This window comes from Canis lupus, chromosome X, assembly GCF_011100685.1.
Source record: "Canis lupus familiaris isolate Mischka breed German Shepherd chromosome X, alternate assembly UU_Cfam_GSD_1.0, whole genome shotgun sequence".
Taxonomy (NCBI): Eukaryota; Metazoa; Chordata; class Mammalia; order Carnivora; family Canidae; genus Canis; species Canis lupus.
Window position 1 is genome coordinate 4,978,808 of NC_049260.1, and position 22,343 is coordinate 5,001,150.

Below are 22,343 nucleotides of genomic sequence, written 5' to 3' on the forward strand. Positions count from 1 at the left end.
ATCCAAAATGGTTGAGAGAAGGGAGCGTTATTAAATAAAATCTTGACAACTGCTTCGAAGGGCGTGGATGACTTTGGTGTGTACATTCAGGGTGTTGGCCAAAGTAATCTCTGCCCTAGAGACACACTCTGTTAATGTCTTAGATTGTCATCCTGTACTCCTAGGGGCATGAAGAACAGCTCCTTTAAAGGCAACAATACTACTGTCCGTTGACCTAGGTTATAACCTCTTCCTCTGCCATTTCTTGGATGGCCAACCAGCTGTCTCTAATAGTCCCCATGTGGCTGTATGCTGTCCTGTGCCTTTATCAAGTGGGAAGATCTTCAATTAATACTTATAGGGAAAATACAAAACTTTGTCAAATTGGATGAATGTTTATTTAAATATTTTTCAGGTAAATTAATTTTGGAATATTGTAAATTTTCAAGGCTGACCTCAACATTACAAAAATAAAAATTATGATGTGTTTAATAGGGTGCATTTTAGTTAGGTGTTGAGTATTGCATTTGGCTTCACGAAACTTGGAATTTTTATGGTCGTTGTTGCAGAAGGAAATTTCAAGGGAATCATTTTATGGCTTTTTATTTTATTCCTTACTCATAGCTTGGCTTCTGAGTCTTTAACGTCCCCTTACCTTTAACTCTGTGAATTAAGTTCAAATATTTTCAAAACCCTCTTTGTGTTCTAATTGTTTTTGGCTTCAATAGGTTAGGGCAGAGCCAAGGAGAATACAAAAGTGAGTCTTAAATAAAAATCAGAAAATATTGGATTCGCCAAATGCTTTCCCCTACATTTACCTGGGAAACACTCTTGTATTTTACCAGACTATGAAACAAAATCCTATTGTCCTTTAATACATCTCTTTTTCATCACCTGATGAAATGTTCCACATGGTTCAGGTGCGTGGGAAGAGAAGGAGCAGCCCACATGTGAAAGCAGTTACCTAGTCTGGTTTCTGCACCTTCAGAGAGCTGCAGCAGCACGTTCAAGTTCATCAGCAGGGAAGTTGTGGATGCTCGTTTGCTCCATGAAACTGAGAGAATCATCCTGGACATACTGAACTGGAGGTTGGGCAGAAGAGAGAAGGACAGCAACTACCCCAAAGTTCTAGTTTTAATTTTTGTGAATTTGGATCTCATAGGAATAGAGTACAGACTGTTGTATTTGGAAAGGACTTAGTGTTTCCAATCTAAGCATCTACTCAGTTCATAAATATTCTCACCGAAAACCCTACACAGATCTTCACTAAAGAATGAAGAAATGACCACCTTCTGAAATGACCACTTGCATCTCTGAAGAGATTTCAAGTCCCTGCTTGTTTCGAAACAAAAGATCTCTGGAATGCCTCTGTCCTTCTTATGCTGCCCTCCCCAGCAGCACTGCGTAGCTTTAAGTTTTCCAAACAGAGCAACTTCTAGTATGTGAGGCTTGTTTCTATGTCCCCGGTGTTCCCGGTCTTTTCCCCACTTCCCCACCCTCCTTCCAGCTCAGGTCTTGCAGTCCTCTCACTGTTGGATTCACCCTTGAGTACATCTGTTGGCCTGTCAGCACCCACGTCAAATTGCTTAGGTCTGAGGGCAGCACCCTTGTGGTGGAAAGACCCGGGGTAGATGGGAACTATTCTTTATTATTATGTTTCTTTCTGTTCATAGTTCCATTAATGAAGTCAGAATTGCATTTGCTTTGAGACAGTAATTACACTCTTGATTTATATTGAACTTGAAGAGAAGTAGCTTTTTTAAGTAGTTTTATATCCTACTCCCTCATATCTAATATTTCTGGATTTGCTTTTTTTTAATCATAGATTTAAGACTTTATTTACTTTACCATTATGTTAAAATAGTATCTGTGAGTAAAATAATGCTTAAGAAAATCAAATCAAAACCATACTAAAAATATTATGGTGTTGCAGGCTTGGGAGTAGACTTCTTTATCCTTTGTAATGCTATTTCTGGGTTTCTGTTAACAGTGATATAATATTTGTGCCCTTGCATTAAAAGTAAATCATGTTGGTCTTAAGAGCTCATTCCAAACTGTTGAGAATGGATTCTCCCTTCTAACCCATAGACTGTTCTTTCTAAATCTCGTCATTTGGAACATCGTTATTGTCATCCAGGTAATGATCAGAAAGGACCACATGGATAAAAGGATCCATGGGCTACAAAGGTGCACTTGCTCACAAACCAACATCATCTATAACCTGGACCTATTCATCAGTAGTCTTTCTTTGGAGTTACTTCAAAGTCTGTCAAAAGAAATTAACAGTATTTTATAAGCATGACTTCAAGGACTGATACTGCTCAGGAACAGATTTTTGCATATCCATAAAATGATCACTCTAAAAACCATTGTTTCTAAAGCACGTGAAGTGAAAACTGCTGACAAAACTATTTGAGCCCAACTCACCTGAGCAGAAAAAATTCCCAGACCTTAGCAAGGCTGTGAATTCCTCCCCATTAAGCCTTGTTTAAATCTGTTTCTAGGGTGGCTCAGTGGTTTGGCGCCTCCTTTCGGCCCAGGACGTGATCCTGGAGTCCCGGGATCCAGTCCCACCTCGGGCTCCCTGCGTGGAGCCTGTTTCTCTCTGCCTGTGTCTCTGCCTCTCTCTCTCATCTGTTTCCTGAGGTCTAGGAGTTATTTCTTCTCTGGATTCCAAAGAAATTTCTGGAAAGTTCTTTCGCTTCAGGGTGTGAATAGGTTCTTAAGGAAATTTCTGGAAAGTTCTGTGACTTGGGGATGTGAATCTTGTACATGCATATTTGTTTTTTGTTTTTTTTAATCTGGAAATTTTGATATGCTAAGGAAGTCAAGTGGGATTTACAGACCCTGGATGGTGAGCACTTTTTTCTTTGCGTTTAAGTTTTTTTTTTTTTAATTTTTTTTTTTAAATTTATTTATGATAGTCACAGAGAGAGAGAGAGAGAGAGAGAGAGAGGCAGAGACACAGGCAGAGGGAGAAGCAGGCTCCATGCACCGGGAGCCCGACGTGGGATTCAATCCCGGGTCTCCAGGATCACGCTCTGAGTCAAAGGCAGGCGCCAAACCGCTGCGCCACCCAGGGATCCCGCGTTTAAGTTTTAAGCCCAATTTCTTATTCTCCTCACAGTATGAGAGTACATGCACTCTCTCTCACATACTGAAAACCTTCTTCCTCCTCTTTCTTCTCTGTGTGTTTTGTCTTAGCTTCTTGCCTGCCTTCAATTTCAGTGTCCCGTTCATAATTTATGTTCTTTGACATGTCCTGGGATTAGTGTAAATGAGAATCCCTGGAATATTGAGCCTGGAGGTGGTTGGAATAATTGCAAGATACCAAATGGTCGAGACCCTATAAAAGGGACTATATGTGCAGAACAGCAGCTTCTCTGAAAACGAGTGTGAACCAGCAGGGGAAGTTATGTGTTTGCCGTGAGTGAGTCAGCAGCTCCATGTGGACTTGACTCTCTAGTAAGCCCAGCCCCAGGTCTGAGCCCCATGCATTGTCTGTTCATCTCCGTGGGACCCCCTTGGCAGCTCGCCCCACAGGGCCTCCTTCCCCACTGCTCTTGGCCCACTATTCACGTGTCCCTTCATCCTCTGAACTGATTTCAGCCCTCATGACCTTATTAGAACTCTTGTGGGGGTTACTAGAACTTCTCCATCACGACATTTACACCTGTCCTTCAAAGGCACAGACATACGTATGTAGCTGAATGTAGACATGGTATATAGATAAGCAGCGCTGAACGGTTTGTTGAGAAAGGACAGCTGCAACGTTACCTCCTTCATGTTGTTCGTTAGCGTTACGTACCGACATCCACCGTGATTGATACATTATCACCACAGGTGCCAAGTTTAATGGGAAAATTGGCATAATGTGGTGGTAAGTGTACTAATTACATAGGAATGAAATGGTCTGTAAGTTGTCCTTCACTACCCAAATTCTCATCACCTGAATTCTTCCTACACAAATTCATGAATAGAATAGGTAATGAGTCAAACAGGTAATGTTTGAGATAGAAACATTTAGAGAAATCTTTCAAATATATTTTCTCTCAGTTAAATACACGTGGAATCTCTGAACCCAGGAATGGAGCAGTTTTGGGAAAGGGGGTGTCTCCCTTCTGCCATCCTATAGAAATGCACCTTGGACGTTAGCCATCATTTCAGAGTGTAACTTTTAAACCCTGCCAGAACTTATCAAAAGCATCAGCACACAGGCAATTTACTATATAACACTGAGGTGAACTAAAGGATTTGGTGTGAAATGATAAACGTGGGTTTTTCACACAGGTACAAGTGCAGTACACACACCAGAAGAATTTGGTCCAACAAATAGGGCTTCAGCACCCAAGGCCCCAAGTGTCTGTAATATAAACCAGCCCCTATTGAATAAGCCTGCAAAGTCACACTCAATAAAAGGTGTTTCTGAGATTTAAGAATCTCAGAAAGTGTTACTATTCACTTTTATGAATACTAGGGAGAGAGATTGTGCCAGAAAACATTTCAGGTAGAGAATTTAGCGTATGATTGATGTCAGTTTTGGCAGGAGCTTTTGTCGGTCATCACAGGTGTCCCCGTGTCCTGTTGGGATGTTCCTCTTTCTTTGTTACATTCTAAACTAAAGGAAACCAAAGTTTCCTTTTGAAATTTGGCTTTCGTTTTGGGTAAGGAAAAATTGTGTTAATTCGATTCAAACAAGGGCAGTCAAGAGGCCATCAGCTTTAAAAGTGTCCCTTAGATGCCAGTGACGCTTTGGGGGAAATTCTGATTCACATTCCTGACTGTACAGATTTCTGTTTCTGACTGTTGTGTACGGTGTGCATTTACACACCCCGGTGCTTTGGTTTCACTGGCAGCAGCAAATACACATGTGTTGAGATTTTACTCAGTTTAGAATACAACAGGTAGGAAATAATTAGAGTTGATGAAATTATGGGAGTTTTGGTTCCTAAAGTAAAAAGTTCACGTAACAACTGTTGTGCCAGAGGCTATGCAAGCGAAAATAAAATGATATTGTCTATGGCCTGAGAGCCAAATTGTTCAGGGTCTGCAGCTTAGGTCTGCTGCTGGTTAAATGTGTGGGTAACACTGGAAACCTAGTACTGGCTCCAAAAGCATGAGATAGATTCTGTTCTTCAGGACAGCAGGCTGACAGAGCATGTCACCGTACATGAATATGTGAGTAATTGTACAGTGTGAGGTAGAGCTCGCTTGTGCACCCCTCTCCTCTTTCTCAAAAACATTCTTTTCCAGGGCACTGAGGTCAGTGACTGGATTCTCATCCACATAAAATTGCGTTAAGTCTTTAAAATGATGTCTCGAAAAATATCCCCTCAATGTATACATGGAGACATGTAAATACACACAAATACCATGTTTTTCTTTTTCTTGCAATTAAATGAGGCTCCTAAGAAAGTATATTTGTAGTTAGGTCATTGGAAGACTCTTTATACTGCAATTTAAAAAAAGCAAACAGAAAGCAAGTGTCTTGGGCCATCCTGGTTTATTCATAGGAGAATGAGGATTCTTATATGCGTGAATTTTATTGAAAACAGAAGCCTTTTAAGACATGTGGTATTTTTTTTTTAAGATTTTATTTATTTATTCATTAGAGACAGAGAGAGAGAGAGAGAGAGAGATAAAGACACAGGCAGAGAGAGAAGCAGGCTCCATTCAGGGAGCCCGACGTGGAACTCGATCCCAAGTCTCGAGGATCATTCCCTGGGCTGAAGACAGGCACTAAACCGCTGAGCCACCCAGGGACCCCCGACATGTGGGTTTTTAATGCATATTCATCCATTTCTGTATGGAAAAAGAAAACCCATAAAATACATTGTCCATCACTTTGCCCTTCAATAGAACCTGGAGACTTTAATTTATGTGGCCAACGATCCAACACCACCACCACGAACCTTTACTTGTGTTTAAACCTATAATACAGAGGTCGTCCTTGAGGCAGACCAGGCTGCACTGAATTGTTTGCCTTTACATTCAATAGGCCCCAGATGCCTTGTTTGTTGAGTTATTGGTCTTCTTTTTACATTTTTCCGGTTTCCGGCTTCACTTTCCTTCTAGCAACTGCTGTGTTTTTGCAGCTGATGGAAGCTGCAAGGCCATGTGATATACCAGGGTCTTTTCTTTCACTGTTTATCTGCAATTCATAACTGAGAGTCCTGTAATTTACTGGGCAACCTTACCACACCCCTTCTCAGGAAATCTTACAGAGGGGAACCCTGCTTCCTTGATAAATCACAAGGGAGATAGCAGGCAGCATGTAGGACCTTAGACAATCCCACAGAAGATTCCTATGCCCAGCACAGAAAAACTGTAAAGTCCTGTACTCTTCAGGCTAGGAGCATCAAGAGGAAGGATACCTCTGAGCCTCAAGCGGGGATAGGGGTGGGAGATCATAAGAACAGGGCTAGATTTTTCCAAGAAACATCCTGGGAAGACCCATGTCCAATCCCAAGGTTCGTGGGTCATATTGCATCATGTGACAGAAATAGTAGTAGCTAGAAAAAATAAAAGTCATCTTAAGTCACATAAAGTTTGGAGGAGGCCATATGAGATGGTATGTGGCCTCACAAAGTCATGAGATCCAGGTTTCTTCCAGCTCTGAACCCCACTGTACCTTATACTTATGGTAAGGTGGCTGCTGAAGCCCTAATCTTCGCATCAACTGGGATGTCATCACCCCGCACCCCAGAAGGCTACTATCCGGAAGTAAAACTTTGCTTTTCCTTGTTGACCAGAGCTTAACCACAAAGCCACATCCATTTGCAAGGGAAGCTAGGAAATGCAGTGTCTTTGATAGGAAACTTTAGGGCATAGAGATTCTGTTACTAAAATTTGGGGGAAACAAATTAAATACTTGTCAGATTAAGGATATGTCTTTGAATTTGAGGCCTTGAAAAGACCTTGTAATACTTATTCCTAGAAGTCTTGGCTCCTCCTGTGATTTCCCAGGTTAAATGTAATTTTATAAAAGCACACTTTGAAAGAAATAATGGGATTTCTAATATTTTATTTTATTTTTTATTTTATTTAAGATTTTTTTGTTTTTTTAATTCATGGAGACACAGACAGGCAGAGACATAGGCAGAGGGAAAAGCAGGGAATCCCATACAGGACTCGATCCCAGGACTGGGGGATCAGGACCTAAGCCAAAGGCAGACACTCAACCACTGAGCCACCCGGGTACCCCAGATTTCTAATATTTTGAAATTGCTATTTCATGCAGGAAAAAATGAATTAGAGGCACATATGCAGCCAGTTTTTGGAACAGAGTTTCAAAAAATGGAAATTTATGTTTATGGCAAAATAGTAGATTGGGGAAAAGGAAACTGTCTTAGAGAATTATTTGGAAATGTAAGAGCAGATTAAGGAACCATTGGCACTATGGGAAATCAGCTAAAGGTTTTCAAGATTTACCTGAAAATTTGGAAATGATGCTTATTGATTGATTATTGAAAAGAATCTAGAGAAAACATCCCACAGTATATTCTGAATTTGTGTGTTCCATAAATGAATGATCTCTAAGATAGTGAATGAGGAGGCTAGGACAACAATCACACTCCTTTCTCTCTCATGTCCTTCACCCTCTTCTTTCCTGCTCCAAGCTATGTTACATTCTTGAAAGGAAAGGCTTCTGAGTGGCTGAGACCCTTGTCAAGTCTAGTGTTTCATCTTCTGAAGTTAGGAGTTTTATTTTATTTTGCTTTCTGTAGGAACTCAGCAATCCAGTTGCTAGGCTCAATGTCTTGTATCAAACTCCCACGCTTTCCTGTCTTCCATGAACATGGAGGTGTGACTCTCAGTAACATTGACAAAAGATGTCCACCCAGAAGCTGTGTCTGTTATCAGGAGATATTTGGAGAAGAATAGTAGAATCATCAGAAACTAAATTTGAGTTCACTAACAGGGTGGACTAGTGTAGCAAATAGAGTCTGAGAGCATAGAATTTTAATTTTTATTTCAGTGTGTAGATCCCACATTTATTTCTAACTTTTATACATACACTCAATTCCAAAAAATGACCGAGACTTTATACATGGTGTGTGCATAAGGAAGGAACTTTGTGATTTCATATTTGAATATCTGCTATGAAAATGGCTTCTGGACATGAGTCTCCTAAGCACTTAGTGAAAGGTGAAAATCTGAGTCTCAGACACATTTAGACATGAGCAGAGACCAAGTAGGATGCATTGTGAAAACAGGAAAGGGCCTTTGTTCATCAGAGTTTGAATGCTTTACATTTTAAAACGTGAAAGATTTATTCAATCTAAGGGGAAGCCAGAATACTGAAAGCGTTTACATTTTAAGAACAAAGCAAACTATGGCTCATGTGTTCCCAACTGGGAACTCTTCATGAGAGGAGACTAGGAATTTCTCTGCTTCTATTTGGAACTTATCTTTGTAATGCATAGCACACCTGTGCACCATAAGATTTGTTAAAGTCCATTGCAGCATTGGGGAATTGTGTGCCTATTAAATTATTTGGAAGGATAATGAGTCATAGCTAATTAATTACTACCCAGTTAATTAATCTAGGATTAATTCGGAACTCTACATTTTTATTGTTTTTATTTTACATTTATAGTTGAGAATAATAACTTGGGTTTTAGGTTTTCCCTTGTCTTTTGCCAAGAGAACCTGATGATTTCAACACATATCTTTCTTCATTTTTGACGTTATCCTGGAGAGATTTTTTTTTTGTACTCAGTCATTTATTTTTAATTTCAAAGTATTATTATAAGAGTGTTAAATATACAGAAAATAAAAGGTGGATTAGTGTGAACGCCCATATAAACACCACCTATGTTTAACACTCGTTAATATTTTGTCATATTTTCCCCCTTTCTTCCCTCCTTTCCTTCCTTCCTTCTCCCACGAGTTCACAGTAAGCTGAAGACATTATTCCACTTTATTTGTCAATGTTTAAGCATGGATTTCCTAAGAAATGCATGAAAAAAAAATATATATAAATCATGTTCACAGCTAATAAAATTACTAATTGCAATATCTAATCTAATTTTGATATTCATGTTTCCCCAGTTGACCCACCAATTGCAAATTTGGTATTTGGTGGTTCCATACCCTGGACAATTTTAATCAAGTATAACATTATTTGAAGAAGATAAATATTTAGGATGTAATTGAAATATTTAAATTGTATAGGGTCTGTGGCTTATCATAATTCAGTGTCGTTTCAACCTAAGTTGATGGTATTCACAGTCAGAGACCAGAATGGTGTGTGTGTGTATGTTTGTGAGTTTGTGTCGACTTGAGAGTCTAGTCTGTGAATGCGATGCTTTAAATGGGTGACCTCATTCATCTATTTGCTTTCTCCTGTCAAGCCCAAGAAGTTGGCTGGATGATTGAGAAGCCATTGACTGAGGCTTGATATGGGCTGCTGCCCCCGTTGAGCCTGTCACCACTGCTCAGCAGGTAGCACCCTGGCAGTGACTCCTGGTGACAGGTGTGTGGTGGAGCCAGGCTTCAGCATAAGGTTCTGTGTGAACAGTGCTCCTTTCTTGATGGCCCTTATCACAGAGGATCAGTAAACAGGGCAGATTCCACAGGCTGAGCTCCACAGATTAAAGGTTCCATTCAAAGATGACTGATGACACTCACCGTCAAAGAGCTCTCCTTGGAAAGATGACAAAAGGATTACATTTCAGGGCTCGAATCCCCATAGGGATGTCTTTCATCCGTTTCAACACTCCCACTATTACACTCAGCAGTTCTTGACTGGTGAGAGGAAGCCATTGAACGTAAGAGCACAGAGCCCCAGGCCTCTTTCTTTTCTCTCTTACCTCATCAGTAAGACCTTTCTAAAAATCTGTCGCTACCTCATTCTCCTTAGGAAGCTGCATTGAGGAGAGGAAAGTGGTTATGTCAATGCCCAGCGAAGGAACAGCAAACTTATCCACAAGCAGCTCTGTTGGACCTGCACATAATATGGTACCTGCTCCGATTTGATATCCAGGGAGCATGGTTCCCTGGATATCCCTAAGATGGAGCAGGAGAGGGCACGAAACCATGGCCACAGGAGAACATAATGCAAGGTGGGCTGAAATGAATAAGATTAACTACACTGACAAAAATATCTGGAGTATTTAACCCTTGGTGTTTGATAATGACATATAATGGTGAATTTGGCAGTTAGCCCCTTTAATGTGGCCAAAGTTTGTCATTTCTATAGTCAGTCTATAAGAGACATGCTTAATTTGATAGCTCTCAATGTTCATGGAAATCATTCATCAGTTTCTGAACTCCTAGATGTTGGAGAACTCACACAACTTGAAAAATAAGCTCTGGAGTTGATGGATGAAATTGAAATTGAGTCTAAAGAAAATACTTAGTTGAGTCTAGGAAGATTATATTTATTTAACTACTTTTTACTTTTGATTTTGATAAGTTCTTATGGCGGGGAATACAATATATAAAAAGTATAATTTTATAAATCTGTAACAATGCACAACTGTTTTCCAATGCCAAAATATATAGTCTACCAACTATACAGCAAGGCAAAGCTGTAGCCATGTGAAGGAGTAGGGCTTTATTTATTTATTTTTCTCACATAACAAGAACTTGGGTTGTAGGTGGCCCGGGACTGCTGTGCAGATGAATGACTTGGGGACTTAGATCCTGGAGATTTTCCTGCTCTGACTTAGAAATTCTTGCACGATGGCTTCTGGAGCTCCAAGCCTAGGGCTAAGGTGTCAGTAGGAAAAAACAAGAGACTCGAGCAAAAGCACACACCTGGAAGTCTGCCTTCTTTCTCCCTGGCTATCTCTGGTTGTGAGGGAATCTGGAATGGGGAGCATTTTCAGCAGACATGCTGTCATCCTCAGCATTATGGTTCTGATAAGGAAGAGGGAGAGAGTGGGTATTGGGTAGAGAAATACCAGGGTGCAGAGTGCCCTAAGGATGCAGGGGAGCCTTTATAACCCAAGCGGGACTGCCCTATGATCATAGAACTTAACATGGGGCTATGAAATATTTACATAAATTCTGGGGGAAGAGTGGCTTTTATGGGCAGGTATTATGGGGATAAACATGTTAGAATGTCACTCTATAGCAAAGATCAACTTTATAGCAAAGGGTAACATTTATGCCAAATGAAGCAACTTCCCTGTAATAAAAATGAAGGATATGTGTTGTAATAGCAAGAGAGCTCTAACTGGACTGGAAGGTACATCAAGGAGATTCGGGAAAATTATTAAAAGACTTGAAAGGGGGCAGCCTGGGTGGCTCAGGGGTTTAGTCCCACCTTCAGCCCAGGGTGTGATCCTGGGGTCCCGGGATCGAGTCCCACGTCGGGCTCCCTGCATGGAGCCTGCATCTCCCTCTGCCTGTGTCTCTGCTTCTCTCTCTCTCTCTCCTCTCTGTGTTTCTCATGAATAAATAAATAAATAGTAAAAAAAAAAAAAGACTTGAAAGGCTGGCAGGGGTATAGGTCTGATGTAGGAAGAAAGCAAGCCTGTACTATTTAAAGCTTTTGTGGGTGGGTGCTGTGGAGCAACAGCATGTGGGCCAAGGAGAAAAGGTTGTCTGTTTAGATAAATATAGGAAGAATTAAATTGAAAGGATCTTCCAAAGAATCCTGCATATTGCCTTGGATCAATAGATATGAATCAAACTTGTACTAACAAGAAGAAAGAGAACTGTCAAACAGAGCCACATATTCGATTTTCTTGCAGCTTAGGAGAATTGTGGTATAACCAGAAAGCTGGAAAAAAGAAAAAAAACGACATTAATTTTTCAGTCTGAATAAAGATCATCAGTGCTGCTCCAGTTGATAAAGAAATAATCAAACAGGCTGGAGGCACCCAGAGTGTAAGAGTGGGTGCCTGGTGAGGGATGGTTCTGCAGGTACATAGGTGAGATTTAATGTCGTGGAGGTTGGAAGGGAAGGAGAGAGGGGTTGACTCTGGAAAGGGATGAATACAGAGAACCAGAGAGAATACCAGAACAGAGCCGGGGATGCTTTCAACATGACGGAATAGGTTGCTTACAGTAAAAGACAATGTGGGGGTAAGATGACCTGTGCCAGGAGAGAGAGCTGGGGTGTGGGAGTGGATGCCCGGAGAGCCCAGTGTGGACCAAGACAGTCAGTATAATGGGCAGTGACAGGCCACGCGATTTCAGCAGAGGCACCTTGTACCTGTAGAAAATCGGTGTTAGTAGATGAGAGAGAGAACTCCTGTCCCAGGCATTTGGAGAGGGAAGATATGCAAAGAGGCAATAGGCACAGAACAAAAACACAGAAAACTTGCACCCCAGCTTGAAGAAGCACTGACAGGTCAATCCTTTGTCTGTGGCTTTTCCCTTAATGTGGGGGTGACCTGAGCTTCTGGGAAGACAGACAAAAAGGTCTGTACACACAACCTGAGTAGACATGTAGAGAGAGTTACTCCATGTTTTCTTCATAGATACCTACTTCTGTGGAGTTAGTGCAGGAATGAGTGGGATTTGAGCCTGTTCTGGAGCATAATCCTGTCCAGTGGGTTGTGTTTCTGTGAAGTGCTCCTCCACACAGAACAAAGCAAGTACTTCATCATTTTTAGAAACTTTGTGAAGAGGGAAGATGGACCCAAAGATCAGCTAAGCTTGTGCTTTCAAATACTCTTAGCTCTTGAGCATGTGTCTCATGCTTCAGCAACACTGGTTAAGTGGAAAAGAATGACTGAATCACTTACTTGTCTTAGTAAATTGAGGTCACTTCTCATCTTGGGCTTATTTTTGCTACCAAGGCAACCTTCATGCTGACTTTGCAAATGGCCTATGTATTTTACAGATCTGTAACACATAAACTTCACTGCCAACTTGCTTCAAGCCTAGGTGGGAATATAAGACGAACACAAGTCTAGACTAAAAACTTTTCTTCAAGACATGAGCTTAACCAAAATGTAAACAAATATGAGCTAAAGAGGCTCCAATATTTAGCAGAAAAAGTATCAGGCACACAAAGACACGTGCCTTACTTTTCGCTTTACCATTAAAAAATATAAACTTAGGATTTCCTTTATCTGGGCTTTATAGCCTTCTCATCCATAAAAAAAAATAAGCTTGAGGGATGCCTGGGTGTCTCAATGGGTTAAGTGCCTGCCTTCGACTCAGGTCATGATCCTGGGATCCTGCAATCAAGCACTGTGTTGGGTTGCAGCTCAGTGTGGAATCTGTTTCTCCCTCTGCCTCTTTCCCTCCCCCCACCAATTCATGCACGCACACGCTCTCTCTCATAATTAATTAATTAATTAAAAAATAAGCTTGGGACAAGGATCCACCAAATCACTTCTGGTGCTAAAATTATATGATGCCATGCATTTGATGAATGCTGTCTTCACTAACTTCCAGGACAGACGAGAATGAATGGTATTGATAAGAATGATCCAAATGTAGCATGGATCTCTGTTGAGTGAGGTAATACATGTAGAAGCTTAGAAACTATTTCAGTTACCTCTTACCACCAATGTACAACTGACTGGGCACAGAACCTTCCAGAATCTAAATCATTGCCCCTCTTCCAGCAGGCTTCACAAGCTCTTATCATTGGCTCCATTGGGCTATTAAACACTTTTGATTTGGAAACAAACATAAGGATTCAAGTTAGATATATATCTAAATGTTTAATTCATCCACAATTCGTATTTATCAATAACCACTTCTGTCCCAAAAGAGTGTATTATTTGATCGTATAAACTTATAAAAGGAACTTGTCCACCAGCAAGGCATGTTTCTGTAAATCCAGAAAAAAAGTAGAACGACATGGTGAATTCATTGACAGGCATGGAGAGAAAAATATCCTCTTTCTGGGTCATGAGAGGTTGACTTCACTTTTGCTCCTTCAAAGAGAAATGAAGCCTGGCAGGCACCTTTATGTCGTTGCCCGTGGCCATGTGCATCCCAGCAGCAGCTGTCCGTTGGATCCTCCTGGTGTGGGATTTCTCCTCTGTGATCTCAGAAGTTCTACTTAGGACTATGAAATAGGTATTAGGTGAGCACAGTAAGATGGACATAGTTTTCTAATGAGCATATGCATGCATGTCTGCACACAGCTTGTGCACAGCAAAAACACGGTGTGATTATCTTGAATTTATATTTTTAGGACAGGCTTAAATAAAGCCCTCATGTGCAAATGTGAATGAAAGGAATATGAAGCGTGTGGTTGGCATTTCTGGACCACGAGGAACTTGCCCCACTTTATTCCTGATGAATTTAAATTAGGTGATTCCCAGATTGGGAGGGGCCTCGTGGCGTTGTCCAAACATTCATCTGTTCTCGCCCAGCCTTGTCTGGCTCTGCTTCTGCAACTTGCCCTTACACTTCAGAGCCCGCCCCACAGTCGGTGGTGGAGGTGGCTTTTTCTGATGTTTTCTCAGGCAATCGCCTTTCTGTGCCAAGATAGGAATGTTCTTTGGCTACTTGCCCAGATTTTTCAGGGAGTTAGCAGTACTTCTGTATATGCATGAGATGGTCAAGAAGTACAGTCAGAATAAGAATAAATACAATACACTCTCTACAGAGTTGGTTCAGTCTATGTGCATTGTGCTAATCGATCAACTTTAGCTGCAACTTTGTCCTTTCTATGAGCCTGGCACTTGGGGAGATAGGTGTACGATGACCATTTGCATTGAGCTCTGTGTCTCATGTCAGTTCCAACTAGCAGAGAAAACAACTGCTTGGCCACAGGGCAACTCTCTAAGACATTGTTGCCCTATGATTATTGCTGTTCTTTTCCTCACAGTGCCACGGAAATGGATATTCTTCATGAAGATGCAGAGGTGATCCTTCATGGTCAGATGTCTGGGTCACATAAAACGCATGTTTTCCATCGAGTTACCCGTGCAGCATTCCTGGAGAAGTTAGAAACGACACTAATCACCTGACGCTTGAAGGTATTGTTTCAGAAACGAATCTATTGTTTTTTTCCTAAGTTTTCCGGTAAAAAACTTATGTTCCAAAGCTTGCAGACGTATATATTTTCTGATGAGACCTCTGCCTTCATTCTTTTTTTTTTTTAATTTTTATTTATTTATGATAGTCACAGAGAGAGAGAGAGAGAGAGGCAGAGACATAGGCAGAGGGAGAAGCAGGCTCCATGCACCAGGAGCCCGACGTGGGATTCGATCCCGAGACTCCAGGATCGCGCCCTGGGCCAAAGGCAGGCGCTAAACCGCTGCGCCACCCAGGGATCCCTGCCTTCATTCTTTAGTATGCTTGATGTTAAAGGCCTTAGTAATATCCACATACTGCCAACTAAAGTTGGTTATTCTAAATAAATCTAAAATGTGATCCTACAACCTATTACAATTTTGGAGGAAGGTTCTTTCTGTGGTACTCCATGCAAAAATTCTTTCTATTTCATTCTTTTTATTTTTTAGATTTTATTTATTTATTCATGGGAGACACAGAGACGCAGGCAGAGACGCAGGCAGTCTGAAGCAGGCTCCATGCAGGGAGCCCAACGTGGGACTCGATCCCGGATCCCAGGATCAGGCCCTGGGCTGAAGGTGGCGCTAAACCGCTGAGCCACCAGGGCTGCCCCTTTTTTTTTTTAAGATTTTATTTATTTATTCAAGAGAGACATGGAGAGAGAGAGGCAGAGACACAGGCAGAGGGAGAAGCAGGCTCCATGCAGGGAGCCCGATGTGGGAATATGGAATGAAGTCTTTGCAAAAAAATTATGTGTATGTACATGTACACACATACACACACATGTATGATACACACATACATATGTATCATGGCTGCATTTTTAGTATAGAAGTAATCTACAGCCCTAAAATTTCTCAACTCAGCAGATACTATAAGGATGTGATCATTGTAAGCCCACTTTTATAGGAAATAGAAGAAAACAGGTATATAAGTCAAGGAGAGTCTAGCCTTAGGGACATGAGTCACCTCCTTTCTAGTTATGTGATCCAGTTTTAATCTTTGTAAGCTTTAATCACTTCATCTGAACAACTGAAAAAGAGATTATATGCAGAGACTTGGAGACAGCAAAATTCAACGAATGCTCATTTACTTTATTCCTGTGTGTGTATGGCACTTCTGACCTTTCTGAAGATGTCGTGTGTTGTTAAGACACACACACCTTTGGCCACTGAGGTCCAGCCACATATTCATGTCAGCTGCAGAGTTACTCATGGGCTCAGTGTTGTGTAATGAGTACCAGCTCTGCTCCCAGCTCCCAGCAGAGGTTACTAAATATTACCCCCAGTTATCAAAGAAGTATAATCCACGTTTCCCAAATTATGAATGCAGCATCAGCCCAGACATTGTCATTGTTGCTTCTGGGTTTTCTTCACGTAAATGTGTTCCTTTGTTCACCTGGGCAGTTGGGAAGCCAAATGGAGTGGAGGCAAGCCCAAGAGTTATGTGAGAGATGGTATCACACTGTTTTCATAGGGAAACGCAGGCCCTAAGCCCACTCCTAGACATGAATGAAATCACTGTGGTTTCAGAAGGCTTTTTCTCACTAAAGGGGAGCTTTGTTTGTTTTGTGTTCATGCTGTATTTCACATTTGTTGAGCAGTGAGCTGTGTTTTTGCTCCTGTACCTGATACCCTGCTGTTTGTAAAGGTGTTCAAGAGAGCAACATAACCTTGTGTATTTGTGTGTCTAGAGGGGCCCAAGGTTTCTGCTAGATTCATCTCTTCAAGGCTGGTTCGAGGAGGTTGGGGAGCTTTTTCAGTCTTTATGCCCCAGCTCTGAGTGAAGGCCTTCCACACAGCGTCTTTGTGACAGGCAAGAGGGAGTATGCCTTTTATTCCTCGTTGGAGCAAAGAGCAAATGTAGAAAGAGGGGTCAGAGACCTGAGGAGGCTTGTCACAAGGCATAGGAAGGTGGAGGTCACCTGCTTCTGTTTAACAAGCTGCTGCGGCATTTCCAGCCAGGCATGTCAGAGCCCCAGCACTAATCAGAGCCCCTCAGCCTCTCGGGGTGGGTATTAAAGGGACAGGACAGTCCCCAGGTAGCTTGTAATTTGAGCCAGTTTGATCCATGGAATCATCCTGCGCTCTTCAGTAGAGTGTGCAAGGCATACTACGGGGGAAAGAGATGGTACCGATCAGAGCTGGCCTTGCTTGGTGCTCAGTGGACACGACTACTTTCATGGCAGTGCAAAACCAAACCAAACAAACACCAAATTGGTCTGGTCTGGCATTTTCTTGGTCGAGAGTGTTGTGTTCCAGAAAGTACCACAGGACTATAAATAGTAACCAATGGCGGTACTTTTCTCCTATTTGCAAACAGCATTCTGAGGAAATGGGAAACCATAGGTTTTTGTTGTTTGTTGTTTTCGGCACCCCTCCCCTGTGACTGGGGTTGGCCGACTAGCGCCTCTGCACCAAAGCTGGGCCACCACCACCTGTTTTGTAAATAAAGTCTTGTTGGCCAGCAGCCATGGCCACTGGGGGATGAGCAGTCTGTGGCTGCATTGCAATACAGCGGCAGATTTGAGTTCTTATCACATCCTTTGGCCCACAATATAGCTGAAAATATTTATTATCTGGTTCTTTGCAGAAAAATTTGCCCACCACCTCAAAGACCCTCATTGTAAGGGTTACCATTTCACTGACTGTTAACATGACTTCGTCCTTGGCCTCAGAACCTCACCTGGCCTCTCTGTACCAAAATATCTTTTACTAGGCACATGTGGCGGTATGGTACTTGGTGCCATAACCATGGCTGCCAAAACCAAAGAGCTGAGTTTTAAATTTTATTTAGTTTTAATTAATTTAAGTTTAAATAGTTACATATGGATAACGGATACTCCATTGGGTGCATGAAAGAGTGCTGTGCTTGCATCACCAGCCACGACTGATTCTCAGGTTTTTATTGTGAAACACATACACACACATTGTGCTGAAGCATAATTATACCATTTTTATTGAATGTATGTCAGATGATTCAGGATTTCAGTCTCCTTTTGAGTTTGTCTTAATGTTTATAAAGGAATGTGTATAATCTAAATCTAGAAATTTTGAGTATAATATAGTTAACCTGCCTGGTTCATTTCTAGGGTCAGTTATGTGTGCTTTATTATTTTTACTTCTTGCTAGGTCAAATTTCTAGAAGGCTGTCATTCTCATCTTTCTTTCTTTCTTTCTTTCTTTCTTTCTTTCTTTCTTTCTTTCTTTCTTTCTTTCTTTCTTTCTTTCTTTCTTTCTTTCTTTCTTTCTTCTTTCTTTCTTTCTTTCTTTTTTTCTTTCTTCTTTCTTTTTAACGATTTTAGTTATTTAAGAGCAAGAGGGGAGAAGGCAGAGGGAGAGAAAGAAGTAGACTCCCCACTGAGCAGGGAGCCTGATGCAGGGCTTGATCCTATGGCCCTGAGATCATGACCTGAGCTGAAGGCAGGTGCTCAACCTACTGAGCCACCCAGGTGCCCCGTCCTTACCTTTTTTGGAAAAGATCCAGCATTTAGCTCTTTTATTTCTTTGTCTTCTGTTTTATTAGTTTATGCTTTATTATTACCATCCTTGTACTTTGTTGACCTATTTCTTAGACTTTATTTCCTTAAATGCTTGGTTTGAGTTCTTGACACAAGAACTTTAAACAATCGTTTTTCCTAGTATATGCATTTTAGGTTCAACTTTTCTGTGTCCTTGTCGTTGATAGTATCAATTTGACTGGTATGGGATTCAGCTTTCTTTTTAATTGTCCTGCTTGGGATTGACTGATCTTTCTTTCTTTCTTTTTTAAAGATTTTATTTATTTATTCATCAGAGACACACACACACAGAGAGAGACAGAGGCAGAGACACAGGCAGAGGGAGAAATAGGCTCCATGCAGGGAGCCCGATGTGGAGCTCGATCCTGGGACTCCAGGATCACGCCCTGGGCCAAAGGGAAGCACTCAATCGCTGAGCCACCCAGGCGTCCCCTTGACTGATCTTTCTAATTCTGAAAATTTGTGCTTTTCATCAAACCCCAAGAAAAAAAAATCTCCTTGTGTTCCATTGAATTTATGTGGGACATTATCATTCAGTCAGCGAACTCTAAAAAGTCTATTTAATTTCCATACTTCTTTACCTGTCTGCAGTCCATGGTGGCTGCTTTTTGTACATCCGTGTTATGATTCCTAGTATTCTCTTCAGCTCTCTCAATCTGCCTGTAATCCTACCATTGATTTTTGAAATTTCAACTATCTGTTTTACTTTCCTTCCATTTTTAAAGTTCTACCAGATATTTTCTCAAAAATCTGCCTGGCCATTTTTATCTCATTCCTTACACATTTGTTGATTCCTTCTGTTTTTAAAAATATATTTAATATATACTTATTTCATATTCTGCTTTGACAGTCTCAAAGTCTGATATCTTTTGGGTTTAAATCCTCTTGTTTGATTCTAGTGTGTATCCCACATGGTGGGTAGAATTTGTATATTTTATGATTTTTTTATTATAATTCTTTTTTCATTTGGATCTAACTGTAGAATTTTTATGAGGCTTGCCTGGAGGGCACCTCCCCCCAGGAGAATTTATGTTTGCTGCTGATGCCTTGGAACATTTCAGAACTAAAGGTTTCTTTCAACAGAATTTCTTTTTGGTGCTTCTCTGGCCATTCCTGCCTGAGGTCAGCTTGTTTGTTTTTAATATATGAAGTCTTAAGGCAGTATTTTTTAGTGGTTTGTGTATTTGTTTGGAATTTTTCTGGAGGGTACATGTTTATTGTTACTGTTGTTCTTGACCTTTATGTCGACCCAGAGAGCAGCTCGTCAGTCACTTAGGACCAAGCTGCACAAAGGAGGTAGGCATGCTGTGTAGCATGATGGTCACTATCCTGGATGAAATTATTTGCTTCTCCTGCAGTGTGAGAAGACAGATGTGTAAGGACGTTGTGCTAATGTAAAAAAAGCCGAAAGTCCGCCCTCTCAAGCACTGCCTTCCCCATACACACATACGCCTTTATAATCACCTGGCATGTGTGAGTACAGCATATTTTGTTTGCTAAATGCATGTATCAGTAACATAATCAATTCATCTAAACTAGATGAGCTACTGTGTCCTGAATAAATGGTTCCTGGTGAGATTGTTCATAAGTTTCCCAATATTTGGAAAGCACAAAACAGTGAACAAGCAGTTTATTGGAGGGAGGGTATTTCATAAAAGTGGCTTGGAACCTGCAAACTGAGAAATCTGTTTGTAAACTATATCTAGTTGGTGTGAAGGATCAGATGTGGAGACAGAAAAATTTGTGCTCCTTTTAGAGACCTGATTTAGAATATAGACTAGTATCCAGACTACTTTAAAACGTTGATATGGTCAGCCTGGGGCACGTTGAACACCTTCTACCCTGACAGTTTTTCTGTAGTCAAATGGCACTGGGTTTGCAGAATAAAGATGACTTTGCTTGTCTGTACAAAAGCAAGTTTTCATAAATGTTAATGCTGGGCAGTCACAATTTTTTTTTATCATTCTCAAGCTTAGAAAGGTATCACATAATTACTTTTTTGTTTGCATACTTCAATCCAGGATATGGACGGATAGATGAAATTTATCAGAACAGCCTATATGTCTGGAGAGATTTTTTTTTCCTATTAAGCGCTAAATTCTAGTTACAAAATTAATATATCTGGTCTTTGGAAATTTGCCAGATTACAAATGCAACAAATTTGTATTTGAGTTGACAAATCCATCTTCTTTTTGTATTTTTGGTGAAAACTAATTTAGGGACCACAGATGAATCTGACAATGTTGTGTGTGTTGTTTCTTTTCCTGCTTGTCCTGAATTAACACTGTCTGGTGACTGATACTCAGAGCATGGCTGGGTAGGAGTTCACGCCTTAGGTACTTGGCTACACTGTGCCCAGGTTTGACACTAAGACTCAGTACTTTTAACAAGTTCTCCAATTGTTTCTTATCATCATGCAAGTCAGGAAAACCCTCATTTAGGGAATTCACTCTCCATTAACCACACACTCAATTTACAAAATGACCTAAGCGCTTGTGGAAATAATTTTTTTTGCATTAAACACCAGAGTCAAGATGCTAACTAAATATATTTGGCCTTTGAAGATTTGCAAATTCTCCTAGAATAAGAATTCATAAATGATCTTCTCATTTGTATATATAATGTTGAAACTTGTGTTTTTAATCATTCTTAATCATTTGTATTTTTTTCATTTGTGTTTTTTAAAAGATTTATTTATTTCAGAGAGAAAGAGGGTGTGTGATTGGGGGGTACAGGGAGAGGGAGAGAGACAGACTCCCTGCTGAGTGCAGAGCCTGACTCAGGGCTCAATCCCATGACCTGAGCCGAAACCAAGAGTCGAATACTCAACCAGCTGAGCTACCTGGGTGTCCCTCAATCCCTTGTTTTAAATTTCTTACCCACATGAGACAAGAAAACGCGCCTTCCTAATTAGAATTTTGTGATCCTCGTTAAGCACGTTTTGCATTGGCTTATAAGTCTCCCTGTGTCCTTGCTGTGTCCAAGACATAGACATGGATAGCTCAGGTCTAGGGCTGTCTGTGTTCCTTGGCTCATTGTCATCAAGTCACTGGCTGGATGAGTGACTAGGGGTAACATGTATAATCTCATAGAGTCTCATTTCCCTCTTCTGTGATGTGAAGGAAATAATTCCTCTGATCATAATGGGGTGATACTAAAGTAGGGTGATGTATGTAAATGCTTCCATGGTGTTTAGTTTTCAAGAAATTATGCTATCTCTGATTGTTATGGGGAACATTGGAAAATTTTCATGTAGATGATCATCACTGTTACCATTAGAAGACGTAGCAGTTACCTGTGAAGATGACAGGATGGGAGTTGTATATAAAATATACATACAAAATAAAATAAAATATGCGTACAACTCAACACATATTAGACACACATGTGTCTATTTTGTGCCAGTACCAGAACTTTTGCAGAAAGTATTGGAGTAAACAGCAGAGCGATGAATTTATGACACTGGGACCCTTTAAACATCTTCCTTCTCACCAGTAGGAACATTTTGTTCTAGGCCACTTTTGATATATGAGTTCTTAACAGTGATCGAGTAATAGTAAATATTGTTAATCTGTTTTACTTTTTGTTTGAAAGATAGATAAAAAGGTAATGACAGAACAACATGGAAAATGAATAGGTGTATTCATAAGGTGGTTATGTCTGGTAAGAGCCTACCTAAAAATGCATGAGAACATACCACAGTCCTGATTTTGGGTAGACCAGATAATATGGCAACAAAATAACTAAACTGATTTTTAAAATGCCAAAGGATGGAACACCTGGGTGGCTCAGCGGTTGAGCATCTACCTTTGGCTCGGTGCGTGATGCTGGGGTCCAAGATTGAGTCCCGTATCAGGCTCCATTCAGGGATCCAGTTTCTCCCTCTGCTTGTGTCTCTGGCTCT

At 40.8% G+C, this 22,343-nt stretch overlaps 1 long non-coding RNA gene across 3 annotated transcripts in view; it reads left to right on the forward strand.

Moving 5' to 3' along the window:
- Positions 1–22,343, forward strand: part of LOC111094756 — a 222,287-nt gene that overhangs the window by 87,166 nt on the left and 112,778 nt on the right. For all 3 annotated transcript variants that reach the window (XR_005386096.1, XR_005386095.1, XR_005386097.1), the window contains one exon: positions 14,732–14,882. This is a non-coding gene — a long non-coding RNA (uncharacterized LOC111094756). The remainder of the gene's footprint in view (positions 1–14,731; positions 14,883–22,343) is intronic.